The 19775-nt window shown below is 49.2% G+C and overlaps 1 protein-coding gene across 4 annotated transcripts in view; it reads left to right on the forward strand.

Annotated features, from left to right (window-relative positions):
* The window catches only part of PLXNA4 (plexin A4), a 565291-nt gene that overhangs the window by 386268 nt on the left and 159248 nt on the right, over positions 1–19775 (forward strand). The window lies entirely within an intron of this gene.

A 19775-nucleotide genomic window follows, 5' to 3' on the forward strand; every position in this document is an offset into this window, starting at 1 on the left:
TGGCCACCTGAGTTATGAGTCTCTCCTTCCACAGATCTCTTCCCTCCATGAATTTCCATTATGTCACCCAGTGTATTTCATCGGTACCAGAGGAGAGTTCACCGATATAAATGTGCCCTACTCCCCAACCCTTGTGTTTCTGATCTTAAAGCCCCTCTGGTTTATTTTGTCTAAAGGAGACACCGGAGAGGTGATGGATCAACTGTCCTGTTTAAAGTCTAAGTGGATCTATAAGTCACAGGAAGTTGATCTGTAGATCAACCCAGGACAGTGAGTGTCTCTGGTTGTTTCGGAGAGGGACCCAGTGATCTCCTAAATCCCCAAAGCAAAGTAAGTCACAAAAGTTTAAAAATGCATTCGGTACATGATGTGCTTATGAAGAGGGAAGGAGTGTTTTAAACTAAATGAACAACAGTGATAGAGTGATGGACCCTGAAATGGCCAGGCACTGTTCCAGGTTTGAGGCTGGAGAATAGCCCCGAGACGTTGACACGTCTCGTCGTGTCATGTGACACGTCACATCGGTCTCAATTGCTGGGGAGAGAGCTGTGGCTCCGGACACCCAGCCCTGGTACCTTCTTGTCTCATGATAGAAAGATTAGGGTCACAGCCTCTTACATTCTGATGCTCCATCTAGAAGAACGGAGATAAATAAGGCAACCGTTGTAGGGAATTTGAACTCAAGCCTTTTTCTATCTGGTTTCCAGACTCAATGCAAATTGTGTCCCAGACGAGAGTGCCTGCATGCAAAGATTTCCAGATTTCTCTGCCATGTTCCTTTTGCAAACCCTTTCTGTCACCGTATTCATTTTGATTGCATGGATTTTTTTTCCTCACTATGATTCTACTATAATTGTGCCCAATTTGGCGACTGGGGGGAGAAAAAGCATGGAAATGGGATGGTAATTTGCCCAGACATCAACACAGTTGGCTAGACAGGCAAATATACCAGTCTCTGCTTGTTGCCACCTTCTTCTAGGGTGCAGCTCTGGGGTTTCCTCCTTCTCCTCCTCCCAATACTTACTTCCTCCCCCATGCTTAAATGGACTGTCTCTCCAGGGACTTGGAACTGTCCTGGAAGGTGGGTCACCAACACACAGGTGCCCCTGGACTTGCATCCTGGCTCTCGCCAAAGTGCTTTCTGCTCCTCCCCCGCAACCCACAGAAATAGCTTTAAAATTTTGTCTTGAACGTTCACCAGACTCCAACACATGTCCCCCAGGGCTCCCTCCTGCCTGTCTGTCTGCCTTCCTGCAGGTCTGTCTGCTAGCGCATTCCTACGTAGCAAACACATGGTGCACCAGCGCTTCAACTCAGCATCTCTTTGAACAAGCCCTGCCAGGGGGTCAGCCGTGTGGAGAGTAGATGTCAGAGGTGACCCACCGTCTGCTGTTTATGGGAGTCGCTCCTTCCCCAGGTCAGGGAGTGTGTCACAGCCAGTGCAGTGAACATCCAAGAGGTTGTCACCGGTGTCTCTCTGGGAGTTGGATCATGATTTTTTTTTTTTTAATGTGAAAAGCTGGCCTAGAACACAGACACACTGGGGTAACTGTAGCTCTGACGTTCACGCAGATCCTGGGTTTGACGTCCTTGTCTTCAGCAGCTTGGCAGATAGAAAAGTAACAGTTTGTTTTGTGTGTGATCAGAGTTAACTTAACCAACCTCTGCCAAGCCATTCTCTTTGTCAAGAGAAAGATCCAGAGGGAGGGGAGGGCATCCCAGGGGTGTGTGCAGGGGCAGCAGGAGAGCCAGGAGGGGAGATGGCGAGAGGAAGACACTGAGAGAAAGGCCGGCCAGTGAGTGTGGAGGGAGTCGATGTGCTGGCACCCTACAGCTGCTCAAGGATGGAGATGCGGCAGGTGGCTGGGAGTGGGCATTGCCAGGAACAGGAGGGCAGAAGAGCAGGAGATTTGGCGAACAAGTGAGACAGCCCATTGCTGGCTCTCCCTGGGGAGGCCCTTGTGCCCCCTCCCACCGGAGTGATCATTCTCAGCCTTCCCCGAGCATCAGGCTCACCAGAGAGGGGTTGTTATTTACAGATTGCTGGCCTCACCCTCGGAGTCTCTGATGCCGTAGGTCTGCACTGATGCTGGAGAATTTGCATCTTACGAGTTCCCAGATGCTGCTGATCAGGGCCCCGCACTCTGAGAACCACTGCTCCAGGGAACCCACAAAGCTGATGTGCTTTAAGTTCTCCTAATCCAGGAAGTCACAAGGGGCTGTGTGTTACCTGGGCTTCCTTACTGTGTCCACCAAAAGAAGTACCTTTATACATGTGAAATGCTTGGGGGAAGCGCTGGACCCCTAAAGCTGCTCTCCTCTTTCAATCAGAAGTTTAGCTGTGAAAGGTTTCTGGGGTGTAATAGGTTGAATTGTATGCCCCCCCAAAGAAGTGCTGAAGTCCTAACCTCCAGGACCTGTGAATGTGACCTTATTTGGAAACAGAGTCTTTGCAGATGCAGTGAAGTTATTTAGATGTAATCCAAGTCATGCTGGATCCGGGTGGGCCCTGAATCCAACCTCTGATGTCTTTATAAGGGAAAAGAGTGGGAGATTTGGATGCAGGGACCCAGGGACACAGGGAAGGATGCCATGTGAAGTCAGAGGCAGAGATTGGCCTTACGCTGCCATAGCCAAGGAATGCCAAGGATTGCCAGCATCCACCAGAAGCTAGGACAAGGCCAAAAAGGACACTTCGCTAGAGCCTTCAGAGAGCATGGCCCCAGCAGCGCCTTGATCTCAGACTTCTAACCTCCAGGACTATGAGAGAATAAGGTTGTTGCTTTCAGCCAACCAATTTGTGGTCATGTGTTACGGCAGCCCCAGCAGACGAATCCACGGGGTCTGCAGAATTTGTGTTGTTGCCTTAGGAGCACCCGCATAACTGCTCTGGGGCGGGGGAAGGAACGCGGGGGTCTTATGTCTGCTGACTTTTGGGAGATGCCCTGTTCCCCAAGCACATCCGTGGGTCAGTTTCAGGTTGCTTGACTGCGAGCCCTGTTCAGAGGACCCCAAAGGAATGGAACCTTCCACCAAGGCAATCCCACGGGGGATGGAGAGTGGGAGAAGGATGGGGCGTGGCCACTGGCCTGAAATCCCAGCAGACCCCCTGACCACCAAGGCAGGGGAAGTTGCTTGGATTCTCAGGACTTTAGACGGAATGAAAGAAAAGTTAGGATGAGAGCTCTGCAGTCTGAGAAAACCTTATTAAGGAACAAGAAGTCCAGTGATCTCAGAGCACCAGGAAATGAACACAGGGAAAAAGAAAAGCGACCTCTTAGGAATGTGGAGCGTAACCTTCATGGGGGAGGAGGGAGGTGGCAAGACGTTTGAAGTGTAAGAAACCAGTGGAGAGAATGAAAAATTACGTGAGGTCTGAGGACAGACCTTAGTATGATGCCCTCACCAGGATACCTGGGATGTCCAAATTTTCCGTTGCTCAGTTTGGGGTTCCCTGGTCACTACATGGGAACCACCAGACACGCTTATTTGAAATGCGAGTTCCTGGGCTCCACCTTAGCCGTGCTGAGTGAGAATCCGAGGGGACAGGGGAAGCCGCATTTTCACAAACTCCCACGAAATCTGAAAAACATTCATGCAAATGCTTCCTAGATGTTAATAGGCTCTCCCTTTTTTAGATAAAATTAGGGGAATACAGAGAAACAGGAGAGGAGGGGAGGGGGTTTCAGAAGAGTTTTAGCTCTCCCTCAAATCATCTTGCTCTGGACCTCTGTGTGGGCCACCCTGGGGTGTCTGTGGACACACTTTCCTCCCACAGTGGGACCAGTTCTGACCAGTGTTGCTGGACCAACAGCCGCGGGAGTGGGATCACCGACCTGTTGCAGCTCTGCCACCTACTGGCTGTAGGAGGAGGTGCAGAATTCAACACAGCGTTCACTCTGGTTAAAGAGCAGCTTCAGAAAACACACACATACGCACGCAGGCACGCACGCACGCACGCACAGGCACTGTGCCCACCAGGTCTCCTCTGGCCGCGGCTGGCCCGTAGCTGATTCACCTGTTGTCACAAGTGCAGATGCCTCTGATTTCTCCGTTCAGGGCTGGATGAGGTCGGAGGGGGACGAGACGGAAAAAGGAAAGAAAGTAAATGATAACCAGAGGCTCTAAAATACCCTTTTCCTCTTTCCTTCCTGTTCTTCGGAACAGAGGAGGTGAAGACGTTAGTGAGACTGCAGGGATGGGGGCGAGAAAGGCTCCCAGCCCCCAGGGCAGGGCAGGGAGGGAGGGAGGGAGGGCTGCACGTCCCTCAGCCAGTCCCCCGGGGCCAGAGCTAGTGAGCACAGGCTGATGACTCTCCCCTCCCTGAGGCTGGGGCTGCTGGCCCATATTGAGGTCTTTTCTGCCTCAGTTTCCTCTTTTGTGGCGTGAATAAATGTGCACACTATCTTCAGAACCCAGCTGAGTCTGACCTTCTCCAGTGCTCGCAAGGGCAGGAAAGTGCGCAGCTATCCCCTGTCGGGCAAGGATGGGCTCCAGAGGACCCGGAGCTGCTCAGAGGGGGCCGACCTCTGACTACCCGCCCTCCCATCCGAGTCCGATCACTTGCGGGCCCACTTGCCTTCAGGGATGAACTTCTGACCTTGCCATGTCTGGGGCCATGACCTTATGTCAAAACCATAGAGCGGGTTGCCTCAGGTCTGCAGGGAAAATAGATCAACAGATCCCAGTCATTGCCAGGAGTCACAGATTCTCGAGCTCCTCCAGAATGAGGATGCTGTCCAGCTGCGTGCTCTGCCCTGCCCTGCCCTGCCTACCCTGCCTGCCTTCGCTCTGCCCGGCTCTTGTCCTCCACGCCCGTTCTTGGCTTCCTTCCCGACCCCTTCCTGAAGCTGCCTGGCTGGCTGCAACCGGAGCCAGCTGAGGAGGGGCAGGCTGGGAGGCCCCAAAGCTGGTGTCCAGGCAGCGAGTGCTGACTTTAGCTTGTGGTGCCCACTTTGCTCCTGTCGTGCATGACTTAGTGCTTGGTCTTTGTGAAACCTCTGTGGTTTGGCAAGGGCCAGCAAAGGGACATCACATACCACAAAGCATGAGCATCTGGGCAAACTTTGGATTCCACGCTACTGAATCACAGACCAGTAAACCCAATCCAATCCAATCCAACACAACACAACACAACACAACACAATCCAATCCAACCCAGTACAACACAGCACAATACAAACAACCCAATCCAACACAACACAACACAGCACAATACAACACAACACAACACGATAAAATAAACACACACACACACACACACACAAAATAACTTAGCCTGAGCAACAGGCAGTTTTATAGCACCCTATTTACTCATCTCACCCTGCATTGATGGAACCAGGGAAGTGGGGAACTAAGCAGTGGATTTTTCTGGTCATACCTCCATCCCTGACTTATGGGATTGTTAAAAGGAAGTGAACATCAAGGCAACTTGGTGAGGGCAGCTGGCTCGGAGTGAAGAGACCTGATGGAACTGCAATGGTGATGTGGGCTCGGGGATCATCGAACACCTGGGAATTCATTCCTCATCTGTTGGAGGGCAGGGGCTGAGTATGCTTTGCCAACCCGGCTCACGACACTGATGCAGGATGCACTGACATAACGGTCACAAAATCTCTTTTCAAAGTTTGAATGCGAAGCTATTGTTAGTTGAGTAAGTGCTTTATAGAAAAGTGAAATCTGTCTTAAAATCTTGGCCTGGAGGCCTGGGAAAGCTGGGGTCTCTGCCCCACGGCGACTCTATGAGGGAAGTGCCAAAATACAATGATGTGTAATGTGTTCACCATTTTCCGTGAGTCTACATTGGTTGATTCAGTTTGTATTAAGAATATCAAAGTTTCCCAAAACTCCAGCTAGAGAGCTTGGTGCAAAGAAATGTGTTGTTCCCTTAACCCGAACACTAGACGTGGTCCCCGGAGAACTGGGGACCGTGGATGATTCAGTACCGCCCACTCTCAACACAAAGCGGGCAGCCTCACGGCTGGAGAGGAGGATTTTGTATTCAATTATGTTAGACAATAAGCAGGTTCTCACCTTCGTGAAAGGAATGAAAATGCTCCCCTGCAAGGGTCTTATAGCAGGTTCTCCAAGTAGGCAAAGTGGAGTAAGGATTATTAGGGACATTTTGCCAAAGTCAGATTGTATCAGTTCCCACCTCTGCAACATACAACACTTCCCCTTTGCCTACAGATGACAGCCTAGTGTTTGAAGGGCATTCGAAGCTCTCTTGTACCTGCATCCACCCTACTGGGCTTCCGTCCCGCTGTGTCCCTCTGCAGTCACGTGGCCTGGCCACAGTTGGCCCCTGCCCACTGCACACCCAGGACACTGGCCTCCATGCCTCATGCCAGCCTGTCCTAGGACACGTTCCTCCTTACAGCTGCTGCTGTCGGAATCCCATCCTTCTGGAAAAGTCAACTCCAATGGCTGCTCTTCTGTGAAGAGCCCTCATCTGCATGACCGTCCCTCCCTTTTCCCTGGCCACAGACAGCCTGCCCTCTGCATGTGCATCACTCAGGAGGGGCTTGGTGTGGGGGGCAGGGCACATTGGCGGAAGAGCTGGTAGAAAAGTCTGACATGACCACTTGTTAGCTGTATCTGACTTCAGGCATGTCCTGTCTGAGTCAGTTTATTTGCACATGAAATGTGTGTAAAAATAACGGCTCTCCTAACCTCATCGGATTGTAGCTCGTTTCTTAAACCAAGTGTTTATTGTGCACCTGCTCTATGTAGTGAATTAAATCAGAAAATAAATGTGGAACTGCTTTCTGAATTGCGTTTGGCATCTGAGATGTTTTAGAGAAGACCCCCTTGAGGGTGGGAACCTGCCAAATTCCCTTGACTCCTTTGCAAGCTTCTCTCTGAGTCCTCCGTAGCGGGAGTTCATGCAGCAGGCTTGAACTAGAGACCCCCAGAGGTGGCACACGGCTGGCCAGGGTGGGAGCCCACTGGTCCTCTGGTTCCCAGGCCTCTGCCACAGAAATACCTTCCTTGCACCCACTTATTTCCAGATCCTCCAACCTGTTTGTCTTAGATGCCAAAGGAAAAAGTCAGGGAGGGGAAACTATGGAGGCAGAGCTTGGTTTTCTGCCGGATAAAGAAAATGCTTGGGAGGGTCGGGGGTAAGATGATTTTTAATGATCTGATACCTCTGTTTATGTAGTGTCTGTAATGATAACAGTAATAAAAACTCCCCCAAGACGCTGAGGAAACAATTGCCTGTTTAGAAATCCGGGAGGAAATTAAGTGATGGAGACCGTCCGTTGCTGGCTTCTTTTGGTCCCTCTCTCACTGAAGTAACACGCCAAGCCGAAGCGAGCAGAGTCCTGCTTCTCCCTGGTCTCCCTTGAGGGATGGGTGATAAATCTTGCTGCCTAGTGATCGTGGCCCAAGTCCAGTTGGCAGACTCCAGTCTGCAGTCTCGGGATGGAGGGACCTTCTGATCTAGTCCCTGGGGCCTTGTGAGGTGGGGTGGTCAGGGGGGCCTCTCGTGGAGCCTAGAGAGTAACACCTGGACGGTCTCCTTCTCCTTTCCCAGCCCTCAGCTTCCAGACCCTTCCCCTCCTCTCGCCATTGGCTCCCTTTCCCCTCCCTGCTAAGTGGGGCAAAAGCAGGGAGTCCCCATGGAGCAGAAGGGAAGCAGCGACTGCTGGTGGTAGGCACGGGCATGAGGCCGACCAAAGGCAACCATCTTCCTCAACCCTCAGAGTACTTCACTTGGTTTTAAGTCTTACATCAGGGCAAAAGATAAACCCTGAGAGTTGGGGGGTTTTTTGTTTGTTTTGTTTTTTGTTTGTTTTGTTTTGTTTTGGTGGGGGTTAATGATAGATAAATTCAGATTTTGAAAATGACACAGACTTTGGAGAGAAATTCCTGAATCAGCCCCAACCAAAGTTGGGAAAATTGTGGTACAAAATGAGATTTCTCTTTAGTTCCTCAAAAATGCCCCCCGACTTCCCCATTCTGAACCATCCAGGTTTCTGTTGTCATCTCGTTAACCTTTCACTGGGCACCATTCTCTCCTGTCATGGAAAAATTGTAGCTAACAAAATATATACAGCCATATAATTGTATAACCTGGACCTCAGAGAGCAACTAAACTCGCCATTTTGCTGATGGTGCCCTAAGGGATGGGGAGACTTGGCCAGTGGGACCAGACTCATCTCCTGGACCCCTTCCAGGCCAGGACCTTTCACTTTAACCCCACCCCACTGCACCAACCAAAAGTAACTGCCCCTCCTTCATCATCACAATATTTATATCATAAAAGATGCTTCACCCAAAGAAAAACTTCTCCAACACTGGAATCCAAGGATGGTGGTGACCGTGTAGAGAAGATGCGGGGATAGGCATGTCTGTCGTGTGTTCCTCAAAGTGACTGCCTGTGTATTTGTGAGTTCATATAGGTTAAGGCATGGAGCCTATTTAAGCGGCTGAACTGGGGAATGGGAGAACGTTCCCACTTCTCACCTGTGCTTTTCTGGGGGCGACGTAAAGGGAAGTGGGAAATGTGACTGTGTGTTCTTCCCTTCACCACTGGCTTTCCAGTCTATGTTCTGTAATCCATGAAGTGTGCCAGACTTGACCCTCAGAGGGAAGGCGAGACAGTCAGCCGGGTGGCCTAAATTCTGGCTCAGGGAAGTGTCTCGTGTCATGATTTCCCAGTCCACCTCTAGAATATCAGTGACCAAAGGCAATGACCTTCCACTTAAGCATCATTCCTGAGTTCCAAAGGCAGCCAGACAAGGCCAGTTGGCCCTGTCCCCATCACTTCACATCCTGCAGATCTCAGACTCACTCTTCCTCTTCCCACCCATACCAGTGTTTCCTCCCAACTTGCCCCTTGATCCTACCATTCCCTTGGTCATCAGGCGTGAAAATCCAGAGCTGTCACTGATCTGCAAGCTCTGTCACCTCTTACCGCCATCCATCCTCTTGATTCCCAAGTCTGGAGGCTACACCAAAGTGGACACTGCTCTATTTCTAGCCTCTCCACATCCACACCATCCAATGTAAGAGATTACGGCACAGGAACATGCAACTTGCTATAAAAGGTTTATGAAGTGGAATATTTCCACACGGTCCCAGACTCCCATCATTCAGCATATATTACCCTTTAACATATCCTCAAAAAATATTAAATAATATGTCAAACGCATTTCATAAATAAGGCTTTGTGCAACAATTATTCACTTAATATTGACTCTGGGCTTGAAGAAAGGTGATGGGGCCATGAGGGCATGTTCCCGGGGTGGAGGGTGGTAGGCAGACGGGGAGATTGGAGCTCAAGGAGCACCCCACCCACATCTAGATGGCCAGCCGGGAAGAGTGGTCAGGTGCAGCTCCTGCCTCAGGGCTATCAAAAAAATAATGGAAAAAAGAAAAAAAAAAGAACTAGTGTCACTCATCTTACTGCAAATCTTAGTGTCGAGACTCACGGGAGACCAAGCCTGCCCTCTGTCCCTCACCAGTGATATAACTGTGAAGCGTGAGTTCTACGAGAGGCATCCTGGGCGAATGAGCGTCCTGTGGACATGCTGTGCCGACAGTGGAGAACTTGGCTTTCACACTGGTGTTTTGTTATGTTCCAGCCCGTGTGCTAGATGCTTTTCGTCTCCTAACTCAGAATTCTCCACATCAGCTAAACATGGTAGGTACCGTTATCATTCACATTTATGAATGAGGACACTAGGAGTCGGAGAAGCTGACTCATTTCCCAAAGGTCGCGTAGCTAGTTCATGGTGGAGCGGAGCTGGGAGCCCACGGCCATGACTTCTGGAACCCATGCACATATTCACTCACTACACCATGCGATTTCCTGGGCAGGCCTGAAGCATAGCATCATGACAGACTGAAGGCTGGTCGGACGGAGAAAGAACATATTACTATTACTATGTTAGTATAACATTAGCATATTATACCAATATGTTGATTCTTAACATTCACCTTCCAATCCCTGACTCTTCTGCGCTGAGCTACTTCCTGCTTGGTCCCAGTCTCCACATGGAGCGTGGGGTCAGACAACTCCGCGGGAGCAGGAGTGGTGGCTGTGGGCTTTGCTCAGTGCCTCAGAGCTGCAAGATCAATAGTTTAATTGCTGTGAAACACACGGGCCGTGGTGATGGCATGTAAATAATTGTAATAACTGTGGCCGGTGACGGAGAGGATGGTTTTCCAATATCTTGTTTTAAAATGCATTTCTCTACAATTAACTCCACATGCTTCTGGCAGAACGAGTATCCTACACAGGTACTGATTATTGTGGGTTGTTGTTTTGTTTTATTTTATTTTATTTTATTTTATTTTATTTTATTTTATTTTATTTTATTTTATTTTATTTTATTTTTTTTGTCCCTTTGAGGCTCTTCAGCTCTGAGACCTCCTGCCTTTTCCAGGCTCTCCCTCACTGGGGTGGAAGGTCACCCGTCTGATTTAAGGAGAGTGTCTTTAGGCCCCTCTGCTAAGGGTGGGGGCTGCTAAAAGCAGGGTCTCTGTGGTTTTCCCGGGAGGAAGGATGGTCAAAAGACCCTTTGTGATATCACAGCCAAGCTCCCTCCAGGCCCCGGGGCCCCTCGGCTTTCTGCATCTATGCATTCCAGCTCTGTCTGCTGATGTCATTCTCAGACAGGGACGCCCTTCTCTGCTCCAGAATTCTGAGCCTGGGGACGGCCGTTCCCCACCGTGTCTTTGGGAACGGATTTTCTGACTGTAAACCATTCACATGCCTCACCCAGCGCTCCTGGATTCCTGGCTTCTCATTTGAAATAGTTCCAAGTGTTTCTTTCTTTATCAGGGTAGTTGCTGTTTTAAAAAAAAAAACAACAAAAAACAATGTCAAGGCGGGCGGGCAGTGGCTGCCAGTGGCGATGCGTGGGGGCAGAGAGAGGAAGGATTTAGCACTTGGGGATCTGTGAGGCGGCACTGAGGGAAGTCCACTCTTCCAAGAGAACCAGATTTTTTTTTTTTAACTAGATAATGGCAGACGTCACAATGGCACACAACACCACCTACTTTTGTGCCAATTGTTGTTTTATGTCAATTTATGTCAATTGTGTGTTTCATGTCAGTTGTTGCTGAGTACAGATTTGAAGCCAGAAAACTTTAACTCCTGTCTGGGGCTCCTCTCACTGGTTTTGTAGGTAAGATGACGAAGACAGAGCCCTGTGCTCAGCCCTGTGTGGGCAGGTGGAAAGCTGGGAAAGCTGGTCATTACCCCATTTTGTGAGGTGTCACAGGGGCCATGGTCCAGACAAGCCGGAAGGAGCATGGGAGGGGGCCTGGAATCTATCCTGAGACAGTGGGGAGAGTTCCTGGAGAGAGTGATGCTGCAGTTCAGTTGTCTTGAGTAAACGCACTTACTTCTGACCCCTCATTTTGGCCACAAAAAAATCCTAGGTGGCCCAGGAGCCGGGGAGGCTCTGAGGTCCTGGTATAGATCCCAAGTGAGCAAAATTTGAATCTCTGCCTGCTTCAGGGCTTTTCAAGTCCACTGACATTTGAAAGGAACCCTCAGCCATTCAGCCAGGAGCCAGGTGGTGCCACTGACCAATGTGCTTCCCAAGGGGAGGTAGCCTGTGTACAACGGGTGAGCTGTTGATGGCGATGCCAGTCCCTGCTTGAGGAACTATGTTCTCCACCTACAAGGAAGCTGGCACCTTAGCCCTTTGCACTCAGTAAACACAGGCTGTTCTTCAGCTCATAAAACCACACACAGCTGTCCTTGGATGGTGCCTGGAGAAGTGGCTGATGCCCCAGAAACCTGATGAGGCTGCAGGGAATGAACTCAGCAGAGCTCATCAGAGAGAGCAGATGTTGATGTGATGTGTGCTTGTCTGATGCTCCCTGGGTTATTTATTTGTCAAGGAAATTGACAAACAGTGCCTAGGGGCTGAGCCGTAGTCCCGTGGGGCTTCCTACAGACAGCTCAGAACTGAGTCTGGAGAGGGGCAATCATATAGGGCTGGCTGCCACTGCTGCCCTTGGTGTTAGAAAGACGACTGGATGTCCTTTGGAGACAGGACATCAAAGAGATGTAAGCTTGGGAGAGTCTCTGAGGATGCTAGAACGCTTTTGAGCTTTTCCCATCATTATTGGAACTCATATGTTCACTTGTTAATTTCCTAAACATCTATTAAGCAACTCTGGTGTTCACAGAGCTGTTGGGGGCTGGGGACTGTGCTCTGCTACATTATCGCCATCATCACATTATCTCATCTCCATCTTCATACTAACTCACCGAGCACAAATGAGTACTAACTAGCCACAACTAGCAGTCATGTGCATTACTTATTTCCAACATACCAGGCATTTTAGTAAGAGTAGCTTGTAATGCAGCTGATGAAATCCTGACAGCAACCTTGAGCTTGGAATTCTGAGTGCCATATTTCAGCTGAGGATATTCAGCAGATCTTTAAAATTCTGCCTGAAGTTGGAAATGCTAATAATGGGCAGAAGCAGGATGCCACCTTGGCTAGCTACACAGCCCTGTGCTTAAACTCAAGCCTGCAGACTGGCCGTCAAGACGCTGACACTCGGCTGAAACAAGCACAAAGCACGAGAGCAAAGAGGAGTAGACTTCCACGCGAGCCGAAACACGAGACAGCTGTAAGTGACTGCATGTGTGGTCGAGGGTGATGTGACATGAGCAGGCGATCAGAGTGGTGCGGGCATTATGGAGAAAGCCTTTGGAGGAGTATCCTGGACCAGATTCAGAGGGACAGGTGCGCCTGGGTTGGGTGAAAGGAATCAGAGAGGAAACTATGAGAGAGGATGGGTTCGATTCCTCGAGGAAACAGGAAAGCACCAGGCCTGGCAAGAAGTGCAAGGCTGCTCAGAGGAGTGAGCAGGATGCTGCAACTGCAGATGCTTTGGTCCATGTCGGGTGGTTGCTGGATGATGAGGTGGAAGATGAGGAGGTGTTCCTGAAGTGGGCGAGGGCTGAGAGGGGACACTGAGAATGGAGAGCTTGACTCTGTTCTAGGGCGAAGATGACAATACGCAAAGGACGGTCTGAAGATGGAAACACTTGGGGTCAGGATGAAAAAGTAGCTATAAGACCGCAGTCTGGATCCCCAGATGAGAGGAGGGCTGGGACTTAGGAAGTGGAGGAATGGGGCATGTGGTGTCCAGCGAAATCTAGGGTATGAAGGAATGGGGGAGGCGCAGCTGCTTCTGAGCCCGGGAGAAAACCTAGACAAAGCTCACTTTCCTCATTCGGTCAACGCTGAATTACTGAGCCTATGCTCTACGCCAAACTCTGTGCTAGGACCCGATCAGTTAGGGCTCCTGAAATTCCTGTAAAAGCTCATGCAAGAGTCTGTCCATCTCCAGCCTTCATTCCACTTCGGGTTTCTCTGGGCGTTCCAGCTGGACAGGGTTTCCCCCTGGTTCCCGTACAGCTGCATTGAGCAGCTGCTGGATCTCACTCCAAGGAGGCTCCATTTCCAGCAGGAGAGAAAGGCTGACTTCACGTCAGCCCCCTACAGTCGTGATGCACCTCTGTTCATTAACTCATTGGTGACGGCAGCAGTTGTGGGGGTACACAAGAGAGAAGGTCACCTCCCCATTTGGCAGGAGGACACTCTGCTTCCTGCCCTTGAGACTTGCACTTAAAAAAAAAAATTCAACAAATGTTCAGTAAGTTTCCGTAAGTTTTGGTAATCTCATTGATTACTGTGAGGTCCTCAGAGATGCCTCTCCTCTCTGTGACCCAGACTCTCGTTCCCCACATCCCCTCCTGTGGCTTGCCCAGACCATACGCAGGAAGCTGCTTTCATCTTTCTCCATAAAGTTGCTGGCTTTCTGAATCACACCTGACTTGAATCAGGCTCAGGGCTTCCCAGACAGTTCCTCCAACCTCAGGAATCCGTGTGATGGTCTCTGGTCCATGTGGGTGGGATGCCCTTCTGAGCCCTCCATCATCAGTACAGACTCTTCTCGGCCTGGTTCCTGCCCTCTGTCCATCAGTGCCCATTTTCTAGTGGCCCAGATGGTCCAGAGCTGAGCTGTGCAGCCTCTTCTCTCTTTCCAGCCCTTAGGTGACCTTGTCAGGTGCTGGGAGGCCAGCCTGTGGGCCATATCCCCTAACCTCTCTTTCTAAAGCACATAAGGTAGCTGCATCTGTTGGGGAGTGGAGATCATGGAGACCGAGTCACTAGAATTGGCTCCATAGTAATCAGTGAGATTACTGAAACTTACTGAAATTTACTGAACATTTGTTGATTTTTTTTTAAGTACAAGCCTTATCTATCTATCTATCTATTTATTAAATGGAGGTACCAGGGATTGAATCCAGGACCTCACACATGCTAAGCACACACTCTACCACTGAGCAATACCTCCACCCCACTGAACATTCATTGAAATTTAACTATTACCCCCTCACTTTGCTAAGTATTTTTCATGCTTGGGACATTCTCAGACTCCCACAATAACAACCAAGTTGAGGCTTTTTAAAATTTTACTTTGGAGGAGAGCAAACTCAAAGAAGTTTGGTAGGCCGTCCAAGGTCCCACAGTTCCTAAGTGCAGAGTTGGGATTCACACCATCTGCTCATGGGCGTACCCATGGGCCATCCAAGATTGTGGGGCACAGGCTACTCTAGGGTCATAGTGTGGCTGACCCACCAAGTTCCAAACCAGTAACTTGTGCGTGCGAGTGTCTCCAATGAGACTCTTTGGAAAGATGCAGCAAGGGAGGCTGATTTTAAATATTTTGCATTTGAAATACACTGGTTTGAACCTTTTTCTGGCACTTCCTTCATATCAACCGTGTTGTCTTTCCTTTTTATTTCATCAATATCTTATTCTTCTGGAGTTATAGCCTGTTCTTCGTGTCACGACCCAAGTGGGTGGTGGAGGGACGGATACCATTGTCCCCAACTTCTCTCATTTGGACCACACAGGGCAAGAAGTCCTAGTGGCAACCTAGACATCATCATTCAGTTTTGTGTGTGTGTGTGATGAGAGACTCAAAGGGACCCGTCGTCCCCCGGCAGTGTTTGGTAACACAGCGCAGGTTTTGCACGCACATAGGGCTTGTCTAATTAATTACTGTTTACACGCCTGCAGTTCCTTTTGCATGAGTTTTCTCCTGGCTGGAATCAGGAAATCAAAACAAAGCGCCCTCACTGTGCTATTCTGGGGCGGATTAAGCAGGGTGAACGCAGAAGCAGGGGCTCTGCCCTCTTGAGTCCTGGGATTCAAGGCAAGGAGGCGGGGCTGTGGCATGTGGCAGAATCCTCTCTGCTGGTGGAACGGGCACCACAGGCCCCTTGGGTCTGGGCTGGATGGTTCCAGCTCCTCTCCTGCTGCTGAACTCCCAGTTAGAACATCCCCGACTGATTCCCTTGCTGTAAAATAAGGAAGAAATCTGCATCATAAGGACAAATTAAGACATTGATGAGTAGTTTGAGCGTTTCCATTCATTCATTTATTAAACAAATAAATTTTTTTAATTGATTGTTTGATTCACAGTGTTGTGTTAGTTTCTAGCATCCAGCATAATGATTCAGTTATACATATATATTCTTTTTCATTATAGGCTATTACAAGATATTGAATATAGTTCCCAGTGGTATACAGTAGACATTGTTGCTTATCTATTTTATATGTAGTAGTGTGTATCCGCTAATCCCAAACTTCTAGTTTATCCTCCCCTTCCTCCTTTGGTAACCGTAAGTTTGTTTTCTATGTCTGTGACTCTATTTCTGTTTTGTAAATAAGTTCATCTGTATCATTTTGTTAGATTCCACATATAAGTGGTATCATACGATATTTGTTTTTCTCTTTCTGACTTACTTCACTTAGTATGATAATCTCTAGGTCCATCCATGTTGCTGCAAATGGTATTATTTCATTCCTTTTATGGCTGAGTGGTATTCCATTGTATATAGATACCACAGCTTCTTTACCCATTAATCTGTGGATGGACATTTAGGTCACTTCCATGTCTTGGCTACTGTAAATAGTGCTGCTATGAACATTGGGGTGCATGGATCTTTCTGAAGTAGAGTTTTCTCTGGATATATGCCCAGGAGTGGGATTGCTGGATCATAGGGTAAGTCTATTTTTAGTTTTCTAAGGAATCTTCATACTGTTTTCCATAGTAACTGCACTAAATTACATTCCCACTAACAGTGTAGGAGGGTTCTCTTTTCTCCACATCCTCTCCAGCATGTATTGTTTGTAAACTTTTTAATGATGGCCATTCTAACCAGTGTAAGGTGATAGATCCCTCATTGTAGTTTTAATGTGCACTTCTCTGATAATTAGCAGTATTGAGGATCTTTTCGTGCGTGTGCCTATTGGCCATTTGCCTGTCTTTGCTGGAGAAATGTCTATACAAGTATTCACTGAGCACCCACTATGTGGCATGGTTCAGGAGTTTGGGAGACATCCATGAGCACAAGAGATAAAGATTTCTGCTCTTGTGCAATTTACATTCTAGCAATGGAGATAAATAATAAGCATAATAAATGAATAAATACGAGAAAGCAGTCAGTGCTGTGGCAAAAAGAGAAAGTAGAGCAGGGAGAGGAGATCAGAGAGCCAGAGGAGAGAGAGGGGCATGATTTTAAAAATGAAAGCAGTGGGGACAGTTCAAGTACAGTATGAGTGAAGGTTCGTTTTCAGATGTCCTTGGTGTGGGGTTATAGGAATAGTGACAACAAGTGAGTGCTTGGGGCCTGAAGGAGCTGCCCTGGGCAGAGGATAGACTTGCGCCCCTGGGAGTCTGGCGGAAACTTCGAGGTCATCCCATCCACCACCTGCCCTGCGAACCCGGCAGCTCTAACACCGGGATACGGAGACTGTAGAGGGGCCTCTTGCTCTAAGGAGATTTAACCCCACAACCAGCAAGTTGCCAAGATACTCACACCTCATACTTGTGTCTGTTTTCCTGCTGGCCCCCTGCACCCTTCCGGTTCCTCTTCATCCATCATTTTGTCTTAGAATTGTAAGTGGAAAGTTCTAGAGGCCGTGTTTGAGTTGAGACGTGGCCTCATCTGCAGAGACAGAGAGAGCATGTGTGTTTGTGCCTGTGAGTGTGTACATGGGTCTAAAGTTTCCAACTCTGGCAGCTCAGGCCTAGAGTTAGCATCTCTTGTCATTCATTCATTCATTCATTCACCAAGGAGCTAGACCTACTATGTCCCTGGTGTGGGGGCTCCTTGTTCCTTTCACCTGCTTTCCAGCCTGTGTGGCAAGATGCTGAGGGACACTGACCAGGGTGGCCTCACTCTGAGCCTTTGGGGACCAACTGCATAAACTACATAAACGAGATCCAAAAGGTTCCTTATTTTTCCATCCTGAGAGACCCCGCAGCCCTGGAGGTGCCAGAGGAGCAGATCGTGGCTGCTTGTTTGCCACCAAGGGTCCTCACTGCTGTTCTGTGTCCGCCTCAGTGGGAGACGGGTCGAGCCCAGGACACCTAAGAGACCCAAAGTTGCATGCTCAAGGCTTCTGAGGGGAGGGGCAGAGCCTGAGTCCACACACATCTGGTCCTCCACACATCTGTGTTGGAGGTGCAAGAGTCTAGGTGGAGAATTCGGAGTGTCCCGGGTTTCGTCAGCTCCCAGCCTGCCTCTCCAGTCCCAGCTCCGTATCCCTGCCTGCCAGATGAGACCCCACCTCGCCTTCTTACACCGGGGTCCTTCCCAGAGATCTGGCCCTTGTAGATCTAGCTCGGAAGTTTGGGGAGAATGTGAAAGGAGAGAGGAAAGAGGAATCCAGGGGTGGCTTGCATCTCTAAAGATGAATAGCAGTGTTTGCTCATTAGGAAGATTATTTCAAGCAAGACGGCAGCCAGAATGCTCCATGCAAGCATCTGCCTGCTACTGGGAGACGGTATTTATTGTTCAATCCTTCAATGGATGTAAATAAACAGCCCGGCCCAGATAATGTTCCAATAAACAAACAAGCAGCTGCCAGGAGCTCCCCGGATGGCTGACCTTTGCGGAGGCCACCCTGCTGATGTTTTAATAGCAGTCTGCCTGGCAGCGCAGACGCTCACCGTGCCAGGGATGGAGAGAGGTGGCGGTGCTGCCTGGGGGATGGGCTGGGGGGGAAGGGGGGCCGTGCTGCCTAGCATCATCGCAGGCTGAGGCCGAGTGGCTGGGGAGGCCAGTGTGTGCCCTCGGCACGTGTGTCTGTCCCAGGTAGGACGTGTGAAGCGGGTGGTGCAGGGCCTGCTGCACGCTTGATGGAGGTTTCCGCGTGGTACAGGCAGGAGTGATGCTCGGTTATTCTGTCCTCATGTGGCCTTCCGCGTTGTTGCTTTTCTCATCTTTGTTGAGGTATGATTAACAAGTAAAAAGTGTGTATATTTAAGGTGTACGACTTGATGTTGTGATATGTATCTGCATTTTGAAATAACTGCCACTAGTGAACATCTCCACGGGCTCACACAGTTACCATTTCCCTTCCTGTGTGTGAGTGTGTGTGAGATGAGAACATTTCAGATCCACCCTCTTAGCAGATTTCAAGCATCCAGTGTTGTTGGCATCGTTAACATTGCTGTACTTTAGATCTCCAGAGCACGCTCGTTTTGCAGAACTGAGACTTTGTACCTGTTGGCCGTCATCTCCCCACTCCCGCCTCCCCCCATTCCTGCCACCACCATTCTACTCTCTGTTTCTGAGTTTGACTATTTTAGATTCCATGTATAAGTGGGATCATACAGCATTTGCCCGTTTGTGTCTGCCTTATTTCACTTAGCATGATGTCCTCTGGGTTCATCATGTTGTCACAAAGGGCAGGACTTCCTTCTTTTTTAACATTGAATAATATTCTATTGTATGTATCTGTATATGCAGATGTAGTGTGTGTGTGTATATATATATATATATATGTATATATATATATATATATATATATACACACATTACACTGTATCTATGTGATATATGTGTCACATTTTCTTTATCCATTCAGCTGTCAACAGACATTTAAGTAGTTCCCAAGTCTTGGCTATTGCAGATAACTTCCCAGTTGTTAAATATTGAAGTACATCCCTGTGATGGGTAGGTAGCTGGGCCCCAGGCTCCTGAGTGCCCACACCATCCAGGTCCCTCCCTTCACCCCCAGTAGTATTTACCTGGCGCAGCTGGGAGCCTCTAAGACCACCTGACCCCACAGCACCTCTTCCAACTGGCTGGTCCTCTCCCTCTAGCAGCTGTTAAATGTTTTGACCATCGTCCAGGATACAGGAGTTCCTGACACACAAGAGGTGTGTCGGGAGTGCCTGCAGTCTGGGTGTGGAAAGAGAAGGTGTGGGGATGTCAAATGACCCTGCTGAGGACCAGCCTAACCCAGACTGCGCCCACACAGCTGCGTTTGTGACTCGCTTGGGCTGATGCGGACTGTACAGCTGGTTGGAGCTGACAGCCTGTGAGCTCCAAAAAAGTGAAGATGATGGGGCACACTCATTGTGTTATAAATTGAAGGTTCTGGGAGACATGGGGTATTGTGCAGGGGAGGGGAGTGGCCAAAATCTCAACTGAGGGTACCCCTAGGAAGAGAGTCACCAAGCCAAATTACTGCTACTAACAGGATCACTTGGTGAGTGCAACATCAGAACTCAGGGATGATAATCATCTAGAAGTCAGAAATGTGCTGTCCAGTATGGTGGTCATTGGCCACACATGGCTGTTAATCACCTGAAATGGGGCAGGTCCCAATTGAGTTTTGCTTTAAGTAGAAAATGACACATCATACTGTTTTCCACAGTGGCTGCACCAAACTGCATTCCCACCAGCAGTGTAGGAGGGTTCCCTTTTC

This window comes from Camelus dromedarius, chromosome 7 (genome assembly GCF_036321535.1).
Source record: "Camelus dromedarius isolate mCamDro1 chromosome 7, mCamDro1.pat, whole genome shotgun sequence".
Lineage (NCBI taxonomy): Eukaryota > Metazoa > Chordata > Mammalia > Artiodactyla > Camelidae > Camelus > Camelus dromedarius.